The sequence below is a fragment of the Mesoplodon mirus genome (assembly GCF_964341445.2).
Source record: "Mesoplodon mirus genome assembly, chromosome: 1".
Classification (NCBI taxonomy): domain Eukaryota; kingdom Metazoa; phylum Chordata; class Mammalia; order Artiodactyla; family Ziphiidae; genus Mesoplodon; species Mesoplodon mirus.
This window is the reverse complement of record NC_138976.1, coordinates 45,669,734-45,687,727: the sequence shown is the minus strand read 5'-3', so window position 1 is coordinate 45,687,727 and position 17,994 is coordinate 45,669,734. Positions and strand designations below refer to the sequence as shown.

At 58.1% G+C, this 17,994-nt stretch overlaps 1 protein-coding gene across 3 annotated transcripts in view; it reads right to left on the bottom strand.

The window, feature by feature from the left end:
* CNTFR (ciliary neurotrophic factor receptor) overlaps positions 1-16,994 on the bottom strand; it is a 37,909-nt gene extending 20,915 nt beyond the window's left edge. Inside the window, exons 1-2 of one of the 3 annotated variants that reach the window (XM_082618629.1) lie at positions 16,893-16,994; positions 9,109-9,219 (exon numbers count right to left, since the gene is read on the bottom strand). The gene's annotated coding sequence lies outside the window, so the exon portion shown is untranslated. Of the gene's footprint in view, positions 1-5,380; positions 5,403-6,137; positions 6,323-9,108; positions 9,220-16,892 lie in introns of those variants that run through there. The other 2 variants (XM_082618628.1, XM_082618630.1) reach the window with 2 other exon arrangements.
* Between the last annotated feature and the right edge of the window lie 1,000 nt (positions 16,995-17,994).

Here is a 17,994-nt window from a genome sequence, read left to right as displayed (position 1 = left end):
GGGCGCTGCTGAGAGCAAGCGTTGCAGAGAGGGGGGATGGGGTACCACGACAGATGCTGCACGGTTGGGGACACCCAGAAAAGGGAGAGACCCAGGGAGGGGGGAACAGAGAGGCAAGGAGAGAGGGAAAGCAGTGAGCGGAGACCCTGAGGGACAAGAAAAGAACAAGACAGGGAGAAATGGAAGAAGAGTCACAGGAAGAGAGACAGGGAACATAGGAGATGGGCAGAGATTCAAGGACAGAGGGAGAGAGACCCAGAGAGAGTGACAGAGACCCCAACAGGGTCTCTGTGCCCACCAAGAGCATCTCTCCAAGCCCACCCACCTCCTGCAGTGTGAGGAGAGGATGCCGTCAGTGCAGCAGCGCTGGCTGATCTGAGACAAGAGCAGGGCTTCCTGGGGGCTGGACGGCTTCTGCCCATGAATCCAGGAGCCCAGCCCCCATGGCATAAGGGTGGACAAAACCCCCATCCCACCCCACCTGCAGGTCCAGGGGGCCCCAGGCCAATTTCACTTCCCTCTTCCCTCCGAGTCCCCGCTGGACCCATTCCCAGGTAGGGAAGCTGAGGCCAGAGGCATCCAAGCTACAGCTCTGCCCTACCCTAGCTCACCTCAGGCCACCCATCTCAGGGCAAAGAGCATCTTTCCCAGGAATTTTCCAGGTCCACACCCCATGGCTCTGGGATAGATCTGGAGCATAAATCCCATAAAGCCCCAGATGAGGGCTATGCAAACTGGCCCAGCCTCCCTGCAGACCCTTCCAGAGGCCCAGCCTGGCCGCCAGCCCCAGACCCAGAAATGAGGAGGGAACAGAGGGCACCCCACTAGCAAGTGCCCAGCAGCCCAAACTCCTTGTAAGCAGAAGCCCAGCACCTCTCCTGACACAGAACCCCACAGTGTTGCCACACACATACACACACACACAGGTGACACATCAAGAGACAACCCTGGGCCCCCAACTTACTGTCACCGTTCCACCATGACACAAAGACATTACACACTGATAACAACACCCAGTGAAAATGACACAGTGCGCTGTTGACAATGACACACAGGGATATTGACAGTCACCACAGTGACAATGATGCAGTGAGTGACAGTCACACACAATGACATCAACAAACAAGGCAATGACACCTGTTAACACTGACACAGTCACAATGACAGTAACCTCAGAATCAAAGATGCAATGAGACTGACAGTCACATAGGCTAACAATGACAGTGACATCCACAGTGACACAGGGATGTTGGCAGACTCAGTAAGATGGACAGTCACGCAGAGTAACACCAGCCCTCAGTAATGCTGACACCACAGAGGCTGACAGTCGCCAGCAGGGACACTGACACAGTGATGTGTTCCAGATCAAGGACCTCAACTACCCAGTTTCTTGCTTAGGATCCAGGGCCTAAGACCCCTCGTGCCAGCCCCAGCAGGAGCTCAGGTGCCCTGCACTTCAACCCTCAGCCCCTGCCCAGCTGAAGGCAAAACCTAAGAAAGGGAAGTGTGAGTCTGGGAAAGCCTCTATTCAGTCTTGTAGAAACAAGGCAGTTTAAGTTATTCAACCCAACCCTGGGGAACCCCTGCCACATCCAGGATGGGACTGGGGGTTCTGGGCACCACTGCCTGGGGCCCAGCTCCGACTGCGTGTGTGTCGATGTGCAATAGCATGTTCTGAGCTTCGGGCTTCAGGGTGCTGGTTGGTGTGGGTGTGTTGAGGGTCAGGTAGGTTCAATCTGGCCTGGACAATGAATGAACGGGGAGGCCCCACGTGGTACCTCCGAGAAACTGAGATCCAGCGAAGGTCACTGGCCTGGACCCCACCCCCCTCGGCCTGGGGCTGAGGTGAGGTCAGAAGCATCCTTCTGAGGGAGGGCATCTGGCCCACAGCAGGGGCCAAGGTGACATCTCCATAGCTTCCAGTCTCCCTTGGCAACCCCAGACTCCAGGATCCCCCAGGGTAAGGGAAAAGGCACTCTGTGTTGGGGCCTCATCCCCTTCTTGTCTCCCTACCACAGCCCTAGAAGATGCATCCTGGGAATGAGGCAAGAACCCAGGGCAGGACGACCCGCTGATTCAAAGGCCTAGGAAACTCTAGGGGCCTCAGACCTGCAGAGGAATTAGGGTGGGGGAAGAGAGACACCTACACTTGGAGACAGAGAGGGAAAATGAGAGACAGGGCAGGGGCAAAGACAGGGACAAGGACATGGTGGACAGGGAGGAGCAGTGCTGGCTGAGGGGGCGGCTGGGAGAGACAGTCTAGGCGGGCGGGAAGCTCCAGGATGGGGAGGAGGGGCTGAGGCCAGGAGGCCCCCAGATCCCACCAGGCCTAGGCAGCCTGGACAGCGTGGGCGGTGGGGGGGGGGGCAGAGGCCTGAGCGGTCCAGAGGCTGGGGGTGGGGCGGAGGCCAAGGAGGGAGGCCTGGCCCCTGGCAGCTGGCCCAGCAGGCCCCCCATGGGGGAGGGGGCGGGCCTGGGTCGGGGGCCAGCTCCTGGGCTGGGGCCGGCTGGCCATGGGGCAGCCTCCTACTCCCCGCGGTGTCTCCCCCTGTCTCTTCCTCCTTTCTCTCTGAATCCAGACCTGGCCCTCCTCTCAGCTCTCAGTGCCCCCACCCTAAGTGGCACAGGACCCAGAAGCCATGCCTGGGTTTAGGACTCAAGCCGTATCTCCTCCTGGGCTACCCATCCCCACTCGCTCCGGGAGCAAGCCCCCATGCTCAGGGGAAAGGACCCCACCCAAACATATGCCCCCTCCTCCCCCGCAGAAGGGGGCAGGAGAAGCTGAGCACCAGTGGGAGGGGGGCCAGGAGGGAGGCAGGGGGAGCGGTCCCCCAGCTCCAGCCTCTGGCTGAGGCTGTGGAAAAGGAGGCGGCAATGTGAGTGAGTTGGGGGGGGGTATCCGCACCTGCTGTTGTGACCTCCACAGCCGGAGATGGGGGCCTGTGGTGGGGGGGGACAAGATTCCGATGGATTTTGGCAGCAGCCTGGACTCTGAGCGCTCAAACCCCCCACCCCCCAGCCTCTTGCACCGTGGGGACCCTGAGATCAGCATGTGCGTGCCCTGCTGCACGTGTGTGCGGGCGTGTTGCGGGCCTCCCGTGACAGGCCTGGCTGGGCAGCTGGGAGGTGTCCTGGGGAGATGGGAGTCTGAATCCCACCAGCCGTGCGCACATGTGGAGCCCCACTCGGCGCCCTGCATGCTGCCTGGTGCAAAAGGTCTGGGCTTTCTCCCTCTAAAGTCATCTGATCCAGCCCCCTGCCTCTCAAATGGGAAGCAGGAAGGGGCAGATAAGTTCATATCCTCCCTTTGGGCACATGGGCTCTGGATAGCTTCACAGCACCTGAGGTACAAGCGCCAAATCCCTCATCCCCTAACCCCAGTCCAGAATCCCTTCTGGCTTCTAGAAGAATCAGGAGGATCCCTCTATCCAGAAAAGGCCCACACACCAGTCGGGTTAAGTCTAGGGGGAGTGGGGGCTTGGGGGCTGGCCTTCTTGGAGGGACAGACGCTGCAGCAGGAGGTTAGACAGCTGGAAGAACTCCATGAAAGGCGGGGGATGGGCAGAGCAACAGGGTTGACTGAGACCTCCCTCCGCCAACAGGGGAGCGGGCTCGCAGCAGATGAGGCAGGGGCAGGAAGGAGGCTGCAGAGCCCTCCATGGAGACAGAAGGATGGACAGAATGGCTTTCCAGACTTGGGGGCTGGGACACAGATCTATTTGCCTCAGCATCTCCCACTACACCCCACCCCTGGCCCCATCACTGCTATGGTGCAGACACACCCTCGAATATATACACAGAGGTCGATGCTTGCAAGCTTGTGTGTACGCGCGCGCGTGCGTGCACACGTGCGCACACGAACACACACACACACACGGGGGGGGTGGGGGTGGGCAGTGCATGTGAAGCATTGATGTGTAAGGAAAAAAACCGAAGATGGTCTTTCCGACAGAGCCAGAGGTGAGCAGGGGAACAGAAACGTCAACGGTCTTCACGTGTGCTGTTCTCCCTGCCCCCCAACATGCACGCACACTGCACACACTACTTCTGAGGAAGCTTCTGGTCTGCTGGGCAAAAGCAAGCCATCCTTCCTCCCCCTTCCTCCCCTCTGCACAGTGGGGAAGCCAGAGCAATCTGTTCCTGATGGGTAAACACAGGCATGAGTATGCGCGCACACATGCTCACACACACACACCAGCGATTCAGGGGTACATGACACCCAGTGCTCACTTCACCCCAAGATGGGACGCACGCTCGGGCTCTCACTACCACTGGCAGAGCTTCCCAAAGTCCCCCACCTCCACCACACACAGCCAGAGCTTCACAGACACACCCAGGCAGCCTCTCGCTGACACAGGCACTTGGAGTCTCCCATCACAGCCACTCATCACGGCCTCCCACGTGGACACCCGCTGCCACAGCCTCACACACGCTGGTATGCGCGCACACACGAATCACAGTCACAGTCACACACAACAGACTCTCTCACACGCACTCAATCAAAACAGTCCTGGTCTCACATATGGATACCAGCACACACTCACAACACTCACCCTTCCACACAGATAACAGAGCACCTCCAGAAACGCAGAGCCCCCCCCCCCGCCCCGGCACCCTCAGCCCTCACACCCCTACACTCAGCAGTGGGAAATAGATACACACTCCATGCTGGGACCTTGGGTTGCCTGGCCTGTGCCTGGGGGAAGACAGGATAAAGCTCAGGGTGGCCTAAAGCAGGAAGGGAAAGTTCCTGAAAGTCAAGGAAACGGACTATTCCCTACTCGGCTCCTTCCTCTCCTAACCCTGCTTTTGCCAGTATTTGGGAATGAGGGGAGATCCTGGCCAGAGCAGAGGGGTGAGGGAGCCCCCGGGTGAAGAGATGGTGGCACTGGTGGCAGCGGGAGCCAGCAAACCCCAGAAACCACCCTGCCCCCAGGGCCCTCCTGCCTCACCTCCTCACCCCCTCTTCTCCAGGATGAGGAGAAGCAGCAGCTCTCAGCCTAGCCACCTGCTGAGTGACCCCAGGCCTCTTCAAAACCTCTCTGTGCCCACAACTGTCTATAGGGCACCTGAATGTCAGGCCTGGCTGCAGGAAGGGAGGCAAGGGGAAGGAGATGAGGCCGCGACCTCAAGCCCCAGCCCCTACCAAAGCCCTGTCATCACTGTCAGACCCCAAAGAGAGATGGGGACAGCACTGGCCAAGCCAGTGCTCCTCTGACAAACCACTGAGGACAAGAATCCTAAAGTGTCCTTGGACCCTGCAGCCCCACCTCCCATCACAAGAGAGGACGCTGTGTCGCTGTCCAGGCAGAAAGGAATCCAGGCTGTGCTGGCAGGGCCCCAACTGCAGAACAATTGGCAATGCTGTTGACATCCTCACCACTTGCCACTCCAGGTGTAGCTTGAGCCCTGATGCCCCATCCTAAAGTGAGCCTGAGAGGGCTCCATGGAAGCCAGGCAGGGGAGCAAACACCGGGCAGCAGAACCTAAGGAAACCAGGCAGGGCGACCCCATAAAGCCAGATGATGGGGACTTAGGAAAAGCAGGCCGTGGGGACAAAAGAAATCAGGCAGCAAGGTCTGCGGAAACTAGGCGACAGGGCCCAAAAGAACATAGGCTGTGGGGGCCAAATGAAGCCAGGCCGCGGGGACTGAAGTTAGCTAGGAGGTGGGGACAAATGAAGCCAGGCGAGAGGCCCACAGGATGGGAGAAAAGAAAGCTATCAGGAGCTCATGCCCTCTGTCTAGATGTCCCCCACACCCTGGGCCTCTCTCTCAGTAGCCCCCTTCCCACCCAGGTGCTGGTCCCCTCCCCCAGGCCAACGCACACAGCCAGAGCCCCCTCCTCGCTCAGAGGCCTGGTCCAGTTGCAGCCACTGGGCCCCGGCCCCATCCCTGGGACCTCAGGAAGTCCCAGTCCCTCCCACCGGCTGCAGAGGAGGGGGGCTGGGGGGGGGGAGAAAGAGAAGAGAAGAGAGACAGCTTGGCAGAGGGAGGGCCGAGCAGCCGCGGGGGGCGGGGGCCGAGAAAGGAGCGGGAAGCGGCGAGGCGGGCTGGCGGGCGGCGCGGGCGGGGGCGTCTCTGCCGCGGGAGCTGGGGTGACAAGTTCTCCGGCCCTGCGGCTGCGCGGCCACTGACCTGGGTCCCCGTGCAGGCGCCCAGTCGGTGCCTCCGGCGCTCCGTGGGTGCGCCCGGCCGCCCGCGGTCATCGGGCCCCCGGGGTTCGGGGCTGGGGCTCGGGCGGCCCGGGGAGCAGGCGTGTCCCCCCCCCACCCCCGAGAGTCCCGGCGGGCGGGCGAGCGGGCCGGGAGGAGGGGAGGAAGGAGCGCGCGGCGAGCGAGCGAGCCGAGCTAGCGGAGGGAGCGAGTGAGGGACGGCAGGCAGTGAGGTCATCCTTTGAATCTAATTGTCTGAGTCAGGAGGAGATGTGGCACTCGTTGCAGGGGGAGGGGAGGGGAAGGGACCCTCCCGGCTCCGGGCAGGGGCCCCTCCTCACACCCAGGGCCGGCCGCGGCCTCCCTTCCCCCGCCCAGGGCCAAGTTGTCTCGGGCCAACTGGGACAAACCCCTGCCCGTCTCATTCAGGGCTGACCTCTGCTGCCATGGGGGCTCCAACCCACATCACCCCCAGAGAGCGGACACCTTTCTATTCTCTGGGGGTGATGGGGACCCCCTCCCGGCCCAGGTTGCCCTCCCGCATGTCTGAGGGTAATGGGAAGCCCCCACCCCACCCCCAGGTCGTATTTCTGCCCTGTGAGGAGAAAGGGGGAACCTCCACCAGCCTTCCAAGGGACCTTCGTGCACTCTAGAAACGTGGAGTCCCCAACTCTACTCCCCACGTGACTTCTTGCACTGGGAGTTTGGGGGAATCTGGACATTGAACCGAAGCTCCCCCTTCCTGCCTCCTGAGAATGACAGTGCAATGCCTCCCAGTCCTGCACTTTGTGGGGCATGAGGACCCCCAACGGAGCCCAGGGTCTCTACTCTGCATGCCCAACTCTTCAGGAGGGGCAGGAGCCAGGCCAGAACCCCAAGGTCCCCAGAGGCTGCTCAGGGGAGCAGGCCACTCAAGTGGTGGGAGGGCAAGACGACAGTTGGGCCCTGGGCCTCTCAGGTGTGCACGCACGAGCACACGCACTCATGTGTACACGCGCATGGGGGGAGACCAGGTGGCTGGGGACACTCACACCGAGGGCCACACACCCCTCCCCTCAACCCCATGGGGGAGGGGTGATAAATATTTAAGCGGCTTTTAGCTCTGAAGGGGCTGAAGCTGGGGGAGGGAGGGGGATCCACAATGCCTGATTAATGGGGTTACCGGCTTGGATCAATCCATCTGCCCGCCGCTCCCTCTTCCCTCCTCCCTCCTCCCTCCTCCTCCCTCCCTCCGCCTAATGCGCTTTATCAGGAGACGCTTTTCTGACTTGGCAGCGTCGGGTGTTTTAAATAGACCCATTTAGAGCAGGGGTTGGGGGAGAAAGGAGGGGGGGGAAGGGAGACAGAGATTGAGACAGGCTGGGAGACAGAGACGAATCAGGAGAGAGAGACAAGCCCCGGAAGAGAGAGACTGGGAGCGGAGAGACAGAAGGAGATACTGAGACACGGAAATAAGAGGCTGAGGATGACACTCCCACGGAGGGTGAATGGGGCCGGGGGGTGGGGTGGGGTGATGCGGAGGCCGAGGGGAAGCTGGGGGGCTGAAGAGCAGAAACAAACAAACTAACAAACAAAAGAGACAGACAGAGAGAGAGGAAAGGAGTCACCGACGGCCAGAAGAAACCCAGAGACAGGTTCTCTGCAAGGGCTGAGTGCTAGCCTGGGAGACGGCAGATATCTGTTATTTCCAAAGACAGTTTTTCACCCACTTTGTTAAATTAAAAAGCTGCCTTTAAAGTGGTGCTGGAGGTTCTGCTGCGGGAGGGTGGGCAGAACTGCCACGTCCTCCCTCTCAGCCTCCTCTTCTGCCCCCACAGAAGCTGCCTCAGCCCTAGCCCCCAGGGGTATTCTCCAGCTCCCCTGCTCTCTGTGATCCTCTGGGATCCCCAGGGACAGGGTCAGGGCATCTGAGCTACTGTTCATTGGCAGAAAGTCCTTCCTGCTGTCCGGCCTCAGTCCCTCCTGCTGCAGGGAGCCCATTCTCTTGCCTGACCACTAGCCTTCTCTTCTCTGATCCCAGTTCCAGCTCCCTAAAATGTCCCCAATCGGGGGGAGGATTACGGCCCTCACAGCTGAGCAGCTCACTTTCCCAACCGGCCGTCACACTCCTTCCAGGTGTGCCCCCTATTATTGGGTAAATCTGAACTTCTGTCAGATACCCCACTCCAAGTCCCTAGGTCTTCTGGGAACAGTGAGACAGAAGCTTAACTCCCCCCAGCCTTCTGGAGCCTCCCTTCCTCCTCTTCAGAACCCCACCTCCATTTTGTCCCTTTTATGGCCATGTTGTCAGCCTGGATAACCCCCCCGCACCCTCAACAACACCCCATTCCTAGTTCTGAAGGGTCAGCCCCCCCCACCCCCAACTCCCAGGCCAGGAAAATGGCCAGTCTGTTTGGGAGCTGAGATGAAAAGCCCGGCCGGCCTTTGTGGGCCTCTGGCGGGTTTCGGACAATAGGCCCTTCCGTTCCGCTCCCGCGCGCCTCGATCCCATGGACACCCCCACCCTGGGGGCTGCCAATCCGGGGGCCTTGCCTGGCCGGAATGAAAGGCGGGGAGAGTCAGGCCCAGCCTCCGAGGCTGGCCTCAGCAGATTCTGGACTTTCTGACCCTCTATCCCGTCTCCTCCAAGCCCAGCTGCTCCCTGCTGTCAAGCCAGAGAGATGCTTTGGGGGCAGAGAGGGAGCCTGACAATGAGACGAAACATAGTCCCACATCCAGATTCAGCTCCAGTGCAGAACCCAATTTTCTGATCTGGCTTTGCCCTTGCCTGTGTGACTGTGGGTAAGTCTCTTCCCCTTTACAGGCCTGTCATGAAAAGCCTCAGGAGGAAGGAGGACGGGAGAGCAGGAAGGGATCTCAGGCCCTCCTTCACTCACATCCCCAGACCTACAGCCCCAATGCACCTGCCAGATGCCCTGAAACTGACCTGCCTCCCCTGGGTCCCCAGCACATACCTCTTCACCGCTGGCCGCACACGGAGCACATCAACGTCCTCCTCCTCCAGACCAAACTCTTCCTGAGACTTCCAAAACCAAGGGGGCGGGATGATGTGACAAGGCTGGATTCTAGAAGGGCAAAGGGCACAAATCAGAGGCCACAGAGGAGACCTTAGTCCAACTCAGAGCTCATTTCACACTCACAACCCCACTGTGAGAAGGAGAGACTGAGGCAGGCAGCAGGTAAGTGTCTAGAAGAGAAAAAGTTGGGAGTGGTCCAGACTCCCTGCGGCACCCTTTGCAGACCTTAGGTTCTGAACCACAGGGACAAAAGGAGGCCAGAAGCCAGAGGCCTGACACCACACATAGATACACACCCAAAGACAATCCAAAATCCCCACACAACCAGTTCAGAGACACAAGCACCTCCATGTCACACACATTCTCCCATGCATACTCACACAGAGACACATGGCCCCCAGCAGGGCATAAACACCCACCATCATACTGTTTTCTCCTCATCACCACTACGATTTATTGAGCATCTGTTATGTGTCAGGAACTGTTAGGCACTTTATATGCATGATCTCATTTAATCTTCATGACTTCTCCGTGAGGTAGGTTCTATTATTATTCCCATTTGACAGCTGAAAAAACTGAGATTCGGGGAGGTTAACTTGCCCAAGACCACACAGCTGATCCATTCCACAGCATAGATATGAGTGCAAATCTAGCTCCAAATCCCTTCTGCTATACCAGTTTGCCTCTGCATATCTCTCTCCCACCAGCACAGTGCCTTTCCCAATAATAATAGGAACAGCTAACACTTGCTCAGGGTCCTTGATGAGCCAGATATCATGCTGAGGACTTAACACACAGTTTTTGCAGATGAGAAAACTGAGGCTCAGAGAACAAAAGCACCTTGCCCAAAATCACATGACTGGTAGTTGGTAAGAAAGCTGGCTATTCTGAAAGTCACAGTTGCTTCTAGAACTTCACTTACTTAACAGAGCCCTCGACTTCTCCAAGACCCCGGAAGATTCTCAGGGTTCAACTGCTCCTCTCCCCGCCAAAACAGGTCCCAGATGTGTCTGCCAAAGGCATGATCAAGTGCCTAAACACATACCCATGAGAAAGGGACTCCACGTCATCCAACCCTGCCCAGAGAGGCAGAGGTACCACCAACCAGGGAGAGATGGCCAGAAACTAAAACAAGGTGTTAGAGACAGGCTGGCTGGTGGTAACAGATACAGACACACCAAGAGATACGCAGGCCCAAAGAGAGGAAGACAGAGACAGACACATGGGACCAAGGAATGACAGAGACAGTGGGAAAAGGAGACAATCGAGGGAGAGGAGTTTACAGGCCGACGTGAAAAAACACAGAAGGATAGACACAGACATACAGACACGTATGGAACCATCCCACCTTCACAAGAAGAAAACTGTGAAAACAAGACTCAGGCAGTGTGTGGTATGTGTGTAAGTGTGCATTCGAGTGTGCCTGTGTTGGGGGCATGCAGAGTCTGTATCACTACAAACATTACACCAGCTGCTTCCAGCAATTTCATCTGATTAATAATAAATGCCCCGTAATTACAGCCACTCCCCCAGCCCTTCTTCCTGTTTTTTGTCAGCTGCCACCAGGCCAGCCCCCTGTGGACCCCACGGCCCCTTCCATCCTCACCTGCTGCCTTCTACAGGGCTGAGAAGACATGGGCTAGGGAAGGAGACCAGACTCCCAACCTGAGGGGGAATACCCATTTCTCTATCTTGGATTAATGCCCAGTGCCCCCAAGCAAAAGGTCATTTCCCTTAGGTCTCACTCAGAACTCTCCCCCTTCCCTGGGTATAACCTGTGACCCCTAATGTGGCTTAGAGTCCCAGGTCTGGGGACACAGAGGGAAATGAACTCTGGACTCCCCTTGCCCACTCTTCATCACTCACTGGCTGAAAGAAGTCTCCATTTCACAAAGCTTCCCCAGCCTTGGAACCCCACAGGCTCAAAGGAGGAAGGGACCAGGACAGACCCCCTTCTCCCACCCCATCATTCCAACCCAGGCAGCCCCAGAGTCTCTGCCCATTTGTGTACTCTTACGCTTTGGACACGCCGTGGCTCCGCCTCCATTCCTGAGTCCCCCCAGGTCCACCTCTTTCCAGGCCTCCCACCCGAGCTCTCCAAGGCAGCTCTATCAGAATCAGCTGCGGGTTTGTGCTGATCTGTTTCTAATCGCTGGGGCCTGGTTCACGCTGGCCCCCACCCCCCAATATTGATTCCATTATTTGGAGAGTCATTGACGTCAAGGACCTGGATGGGTGCCAAAACCGCCTTCTCTCAGGGCCTGGGCCAGGGCCCAGCCCCTCATCTCGCGATTTCACGGAGGGGCCCAGAAAGGTCAGCTCACGGGCCAGGGTCACGTGACATCTGCCCTCAGAGGCTGGGGCTCTTCTTACCCTTTGGGGCCCACTGTGCAGTTCTTTTCTCCTGGGGGACAGGGGCTACACAGAGGCGTGGGGGTCAGAAGTGAGGTGGGGACCTATAGAATAGGGTGTGGAAGAACCTCATTGGGTCTTGGGCTGCAAGGAAGAGCTCTAGGAGGTAGGGATGGAGGCAGTGGCTACTTGGGGAAGATTTTGTTCTTTGCCACACACTATTTTGGAACATCCTGTAGCTGGACTTGAAATGACTATTAGAGTACTATTGACTACTCGATTTTTATGTCTGATATCAGATGTATCTCCAGGCTCTCTGAGAAAGAAATTCTCTGCAGTGCAGGATAACAGTTTACCCTAAATGTTGCCATAATTTGACTAACTGGCACCACTATTTTATAAACCTTTGTTCCATATAAAGCAAAGGCTCTGTCTCCTGTGCAACTCTCGCCCATGCTGCCTCAGTTTCCCCACACTCTCCCAGTCTCTCCTGCCTCTGTGCCTATCCGATCAAGATGCAGCCACTGCTACACTGACCCACACCAGCAACTCCTTGGCTCTGGCTGGACAGGGTATTTTTAGGATCCGAACCCTGTGTTCTCAGACAGACATTAATAACCAATACAGACAGTCCGTGGTGCCCACAGCAGCTAAACAAACTCGGAACCCAGCCTCAAAGGCTCAGACATGGGGTCCACTGCCTTAGCTATAGTCCAAGAAACCCAGACCTAGAGAGACCAAGGGACATGACATGCTCACAACCATGTGGGGAGAAAAGGACTTTCCCATCTTCTGAAAAATCCTGAGGCTGGGGAGAGGACAGAGGTGACCTCTGACCTCTGCCACAGAAGCAGGGTCACTGCCCTGCCCCAGTCTCACCTAGTCCAGACCTTTTCAATGAAGAAGCTGCCTATCCTTTGCACTCCTTCCCTGAAGGCAGGGAAGTCCTTCCTTTAGTCTAGCTGCAAATCACTCAGGGGTCCTTTGAGCCAAACAGGGTTATACAATAGAGGCTGTTGGGTCTCAAGCCACAAACCCCAGAGTCCGCTCTCCCCATGGTCTGTCCCACTCAATGTTCATTCCTCAACATTTCTTGAGCACCTAATCCCTGCCAGGTACTGTGCCAGGAGTTAGGGACATGGTCCTGCCCACCAACAGCACTCAGTCTGGCAGGAGAGAAAAAGATGTATTATTTACTCAGCAATGCCCTCCCACTGTGTACCTGGTCTGTGCCAGGGGCAGGGTGGGTGGGTGGTAAGCAAAGCAGCCCCCAGTCCCTAGGTCCCAGGGTTCACAGGCAATTACTATGCAGCCTTGGTGAGTATTGTGAAGAGGAAGTACAGGTAACATATGGTGGGGCATGCTGACTTCTTTCAGGACTGAGGATGCTTCAGTCCATTCCTAAACCCCAGGACGGGCCCTTGGACTGCCCAGAAGTCACCATCATAGTCTAACTTCAGTTCCTTCCACTGTAGCTCCAGCCCCAGCTTCTGGAGCTGGTTCCCCACAGCAGCAGGGTCTAACTCTTCCCCACATCTGCCCCAGCTCTTCCTCCCACTCCTTGGCTCTGGTGACCTCCAGCCCAGCATGCTCTGTGCTTTGGGGGTTCTTTTTGCCCTCTGCAGAGGTAAAGGGGGGGTGACGACCTCAGGGCTCTCAGCCCACAGGGACCACTAGGCTCCCCAGCCCCTCCCCACAGGAAGCCAGGAGCCGGGGTGGGTGTGGTCACCCTGGGTCACAGGAGTTTACACAGCTGAGGTCTCCACCACTCCCCCCAACCCCACAGCGGGTCTGGAGGAGGGGTCAGCTCTCTCTTCTCAGCCTCCTTGTTCTCTGGGACGCCCCCCCCCCAACCAGGCACACAGGGATCCCCCCCGCCCCCGCCGCCGCAACCCATCTGCATTTCAAAGAAAATACGCTCCATCTGTTTCTGATTCATTTACACTTCAGCTCACCATGGGGGGGCAGAGCGGGGTGCTTCGCCTTCGAGCCCACCACCCCCATAGGGGGGCTGGAGAGCACGTGTCCCCCTCTGGGACAAGGAGCAGTTACAGCCTAGCCATGTGAGCCTGATGGCCAGGTCCCTACTTCGTGGGCTCCCAAGGGGTGCTCATGTACCTCAGCAGCCCCGCCCACTGGCCTCCACAGTGGGAAGGTATATAAAGCCCCGGGCAGTGTCTCCAAGGCAGGTGGAGTCCTAAGGTTGGTTGCAACCTGACCCAATTGCCACCCCCCCAGGGCTATTGCTCTTTTGGGAAGAAGCAGAGTGGAGAACGCTGGGCAGACCCTGGAGACAGGATAAGGACTCAGGCATTCCAGGAGACACTGTGAGATATAACATAACTTGGTCCAACCCCTTTCCAGCCAGGGCAGAGGAGAGAGAAGCGGGTGGGTTCCAGTCCAGTCTTCTCCTTCAGCCACCTTCTCACCACAGATCTGGGGCTACCATCTCCCTTAGAATCAGAGATTCACCATCCTGGAAAGGTCAAAGGAGCCAGAGGTCTACCCCTCACCAAGTCAATCTTCACACCTCTCCCAACCTAAGGATGATTGGGATGGGGGAGATGTCTTGGGAGGACACGAATCTCATTTCCCCATACCTGACCCTCTCTATCACAGGAAGGGTACCCAAAACTATTTAAGGGGGATGTGCATGTACATGGGGAACTCTAAGGGTACATGTCATCCCTGTACCAAAAAAGCCACTCAACCTTCCTGCTGTGAGAGCCTCTGGAAGAAAAGGCAGAAAAATTTAACTGGGTCAGTGTTTCCCACCGCCCTCTCCATCAGCCCACAACCCTAATAAGAGATGTGACCAAACACGTATCTCCTCCCCTCCCCACCTTTGGAGAGGACAGATCTTGTTCCTGTGCCCAACTGCCCTGAGACACACCATAGCATGGGTGTATTTAACTATGAGTTCTAAGTTCCACTGGGAGTGTGAACACAGTCCTAATGTGGGTTTGAATGTGAGCCCCGGATGGAAGCGTAACTGTGTGTGATTCTAAGTGTGACCCCCAGGGCTCCCATGTGAATATGAAAGCCTCAAGGTGCAAGCATGAGTCTGAGTGTGAGCCCTAGGGCCCTAGTGTGGGTCTGAGCACAAGCCCCAGGATGGAAGCAAGTTTAATGTAATTGACAGGGATGTCAATCTGAGTGTGAACTCCAAGATGCAAGTATAGGTTTGACTGCGAATGTAGGTCCCAGTGTGCATGTGACTGTAAGCCCCAGGACGGAAGTATGAGTCTGTGAACCCCAGGATTCCCAAACAAGTCAGTATAGGCATTAGAGACCTAGAGTTTGTCTGAATGTGAGCCCCTGGTCTTCACGGCTTTCTGAATGTGAGCTATGTTTCCCCATGTGAGTCTGAGTGTGAGCCCTGAGGTCTCTTTATAAGTCTGGGTCCCTAAGTGATCCCAGGATGGAAGTGAGAATCTTGCATGTCCTAGTGTGAATCTGAGGGTGAACTGATGTGAGCATGAGTGTATCAACCCGTGTCCTACGTGAGTCCTTGAGTTCAAATGTGGGCCCCAGGTTCTCCATGTGAGTCTGAGTGTGAGCCTCAGAATGTGTGAATCTGAGAAAGCTCCAGGGTCTTAGTGTGAGTCCCATTGTGAGCCCTAGGACTCCAGTGTGTTCTGAGCATGGGCTCTAGGTCTCAATGTTAGCCTATGAGCCTCAGGACAGAAATGTGAATCTAAAGTGTGAGCCTAGAGTCCCCATGTGAGTCTGAGTGTAAACTACAGGACTGAAGTGTATCACTGGATATGACAAGAACATAAGTGTGAATCTGAGTGCAAGTCCATTGTCCTGGTGTAATTCTTGGTGCGAGTCCATATGAGTTTAAGTGTCCCAGTGTGAAGCTGAGGAGGAATTCCAGAGCCCCTAGAAGTCTTGAGTGTGAACTTTAAATTCCTACTTTGCACCTAAGGCTCAGGGTCCCAGTTGGAGTATTAACTGTGATGGAGTGTGAACCTTGGCTGCATGTCACCGATCCTGACCAGGAGCCCTAAGAACCAGTCCAGAAGATTTGTGTGGGTTTTGGCAGTGGAGCAGGGATGTGCAGTTTATTGAGACACAGCCCCCTCCACCCGCCAAGCCCCGGCTAGCCCTACAGCCGTAGGAATATCCAATTGTTCAAGTCCCACCACCCCCATACATGCATTGGTACACCATCACACCCAGAGTTAGACACACAGAAATGCACTCAGTGTTTCAGACCCCCTGGACAAACAGCAGTTACAGATGCACAAACACACCCAGCATTTCATACTCCCACCACTTCAGTGATTACAGCCACACGAATACCCTAGCGACACAGACACTAATATACCAAGTATTACAGGCAACACAACTGTGTTGCAGACACACTCCTACAGCGGCATGCAGACACACACCCAGTGTTGCAGACAAGCTGCCAGACACACAGACACACACAGAGGCTTCTCAAAGAGAGAGACTAGACGGAAAGAGAAAGAAAATCCTGAATTTTCAACAAGGCGTGAAATAGTCCTACCCGCCTGAAGCTACTGAAGGGGGGAGGGGGTCTAGGGAGCGCAAGAGGAGAGGCTCGGGAGAGGAGAGGAGGCGAGGAGGAGAGCTGTCCGTCTGGTGACCTCCCTACGGCCCAGCCCCCACGCACGGGGAGATACACTCCTCCGAGCAACACAGGGATACCCAGGCCGGCTCATGTAGAGCCGCACTGTGGGAGACACACACCGGCGGACTCACAGAGAGACGGGGATACACCACAGGCGGACCCACACGGACACACAACACAGGAACACTTACAAAGACATACTGGAGGAGACCCACTAAATGGAGATACATCCAGGCGGACTCACGAGAAAACCACAGGCGGGCTCACGCTGACACACACACACACACACACACAAGCGGATTCACACGGATACACATACACCGGCAGACGCGCAACCGTCCATTCACACCCCTGGGCGCTTTGAAGTCCAGATTTCTGCTGGAGAAAGAAGCCGCCTCTGGGCGCGCGGGGGTCACTGCGACCCCCCAGCTCCGGAATTTTCCCAGACCCTGCGCGCGATGCTGAGCGATGAGGGAGAACAAGGAGGCTAGGGCAGTTGGCCCCTGCCACCTCCCGCCAGCCGATTGTCCACCCCCCCTCCCACCACGCCCAACCCCCGGCGCGCCCGGACGTGGGGGGCAGCTTCTCCTGCGCCCCCGCCCCCGAGTTTACGGGCAAAGTTTCCCGTGAACTTTCCTGTCCCCCTCCCCCCCGGTCTCGGGCCCATGCACGTCCCCTCCCTCTTCCCGCGCGCACGAGGGCCGCGGGTCTGTAGGTCAGCCTGAGGGTTTGAGGGTCCGGCCGCGCGCGGTCCGCGCTGGGTACTCACCGCGCCCTCGGGCCGCCGGGGCTCCGCTCCTCGACCTTCGACCGCTCCCGGTAGGGAGCGAGGCAGGGAGCGCGGAGCTAGCACCGCTGCCAGATCCCGCCGCCGAGCCCCGCGCCGCGCCGGCTGGAGCCGCCGCGTCCGCTGCCGCCGCCGCCGCCCGCTCTGCACCGGCTCCCCGGCGCTCGGCGGCTTTAACCCCCCCATCCTCCTCCCTCCCTCGCGCGCTCCCTCCCTCCTTCCCTCGCCCATGTGACCGCGGGCGCCCGCTCGGCCGCGCGCGCCCTCGCTCCCCTCCCCCTCCCGCCTGGTCTCCCCGCGCCTTCGCGGCCGCGCGCCACGACCCCCTCCCGGCCACGGCCCCCGCGTGCCCCCACCTTGGCACGCTCCCGCGCCTGGCACGCGCGGCCCGCTCGCGCGGGCACACTCATCCTGCGTAGGCCTGTGAGCCCCCGCTCCCATTCGCCTCGTGCTGGCACGCACCCTCCCCCCCGCGGGCACACTCGCCCGCACTGGCACGCTTGGCCCCCTTGCATTCGCCCTCTCTCGGGAACGCCTTCTAGACTGCTGTAGTCCCCGCGCTTCATGTGCAGCCCCGACCGCGGGTCTCAAAAACGCGCACGCACACACACCCACACCCACTCCGCTGGATCCCCCAGGGCCGCTGGGCGCGCACCCAGTCCCCCCGGGTCGCTCATTCACACTCACTCGCTCACTCAGCTTTGGCCAGGTCTCCGCTGCTCACACTCCCGCACGTTCAGGCCCTGACTGCCTCGCACCGACACCCTGGCACACCCCGGGCCAACTCTCGGGGTCCTCCCGCCGGCGTCTCCGTGAGAAGAGCGCGAGCCAGAGCCCCCGGGCCCCACTTTGGGCAGGGTAGGCCATAGGTCTCCGCGCCTCCCCTCTTCCTATCGCCCCCCAACAACGACCCCACCTCACACCCCGCCCAGGCACAGACACTTACACCCCTCGCGCTGAAGAAAGGAGGCTATTTGCTCGCATGACCCAGCATGGACCAGGCTGGGAACCTAGGCCCTCGCCTCCCACCAAGTCTCCGGTGACACGCCACAACTACCCTCTCCTTCTTCACCCCACCCCCCAC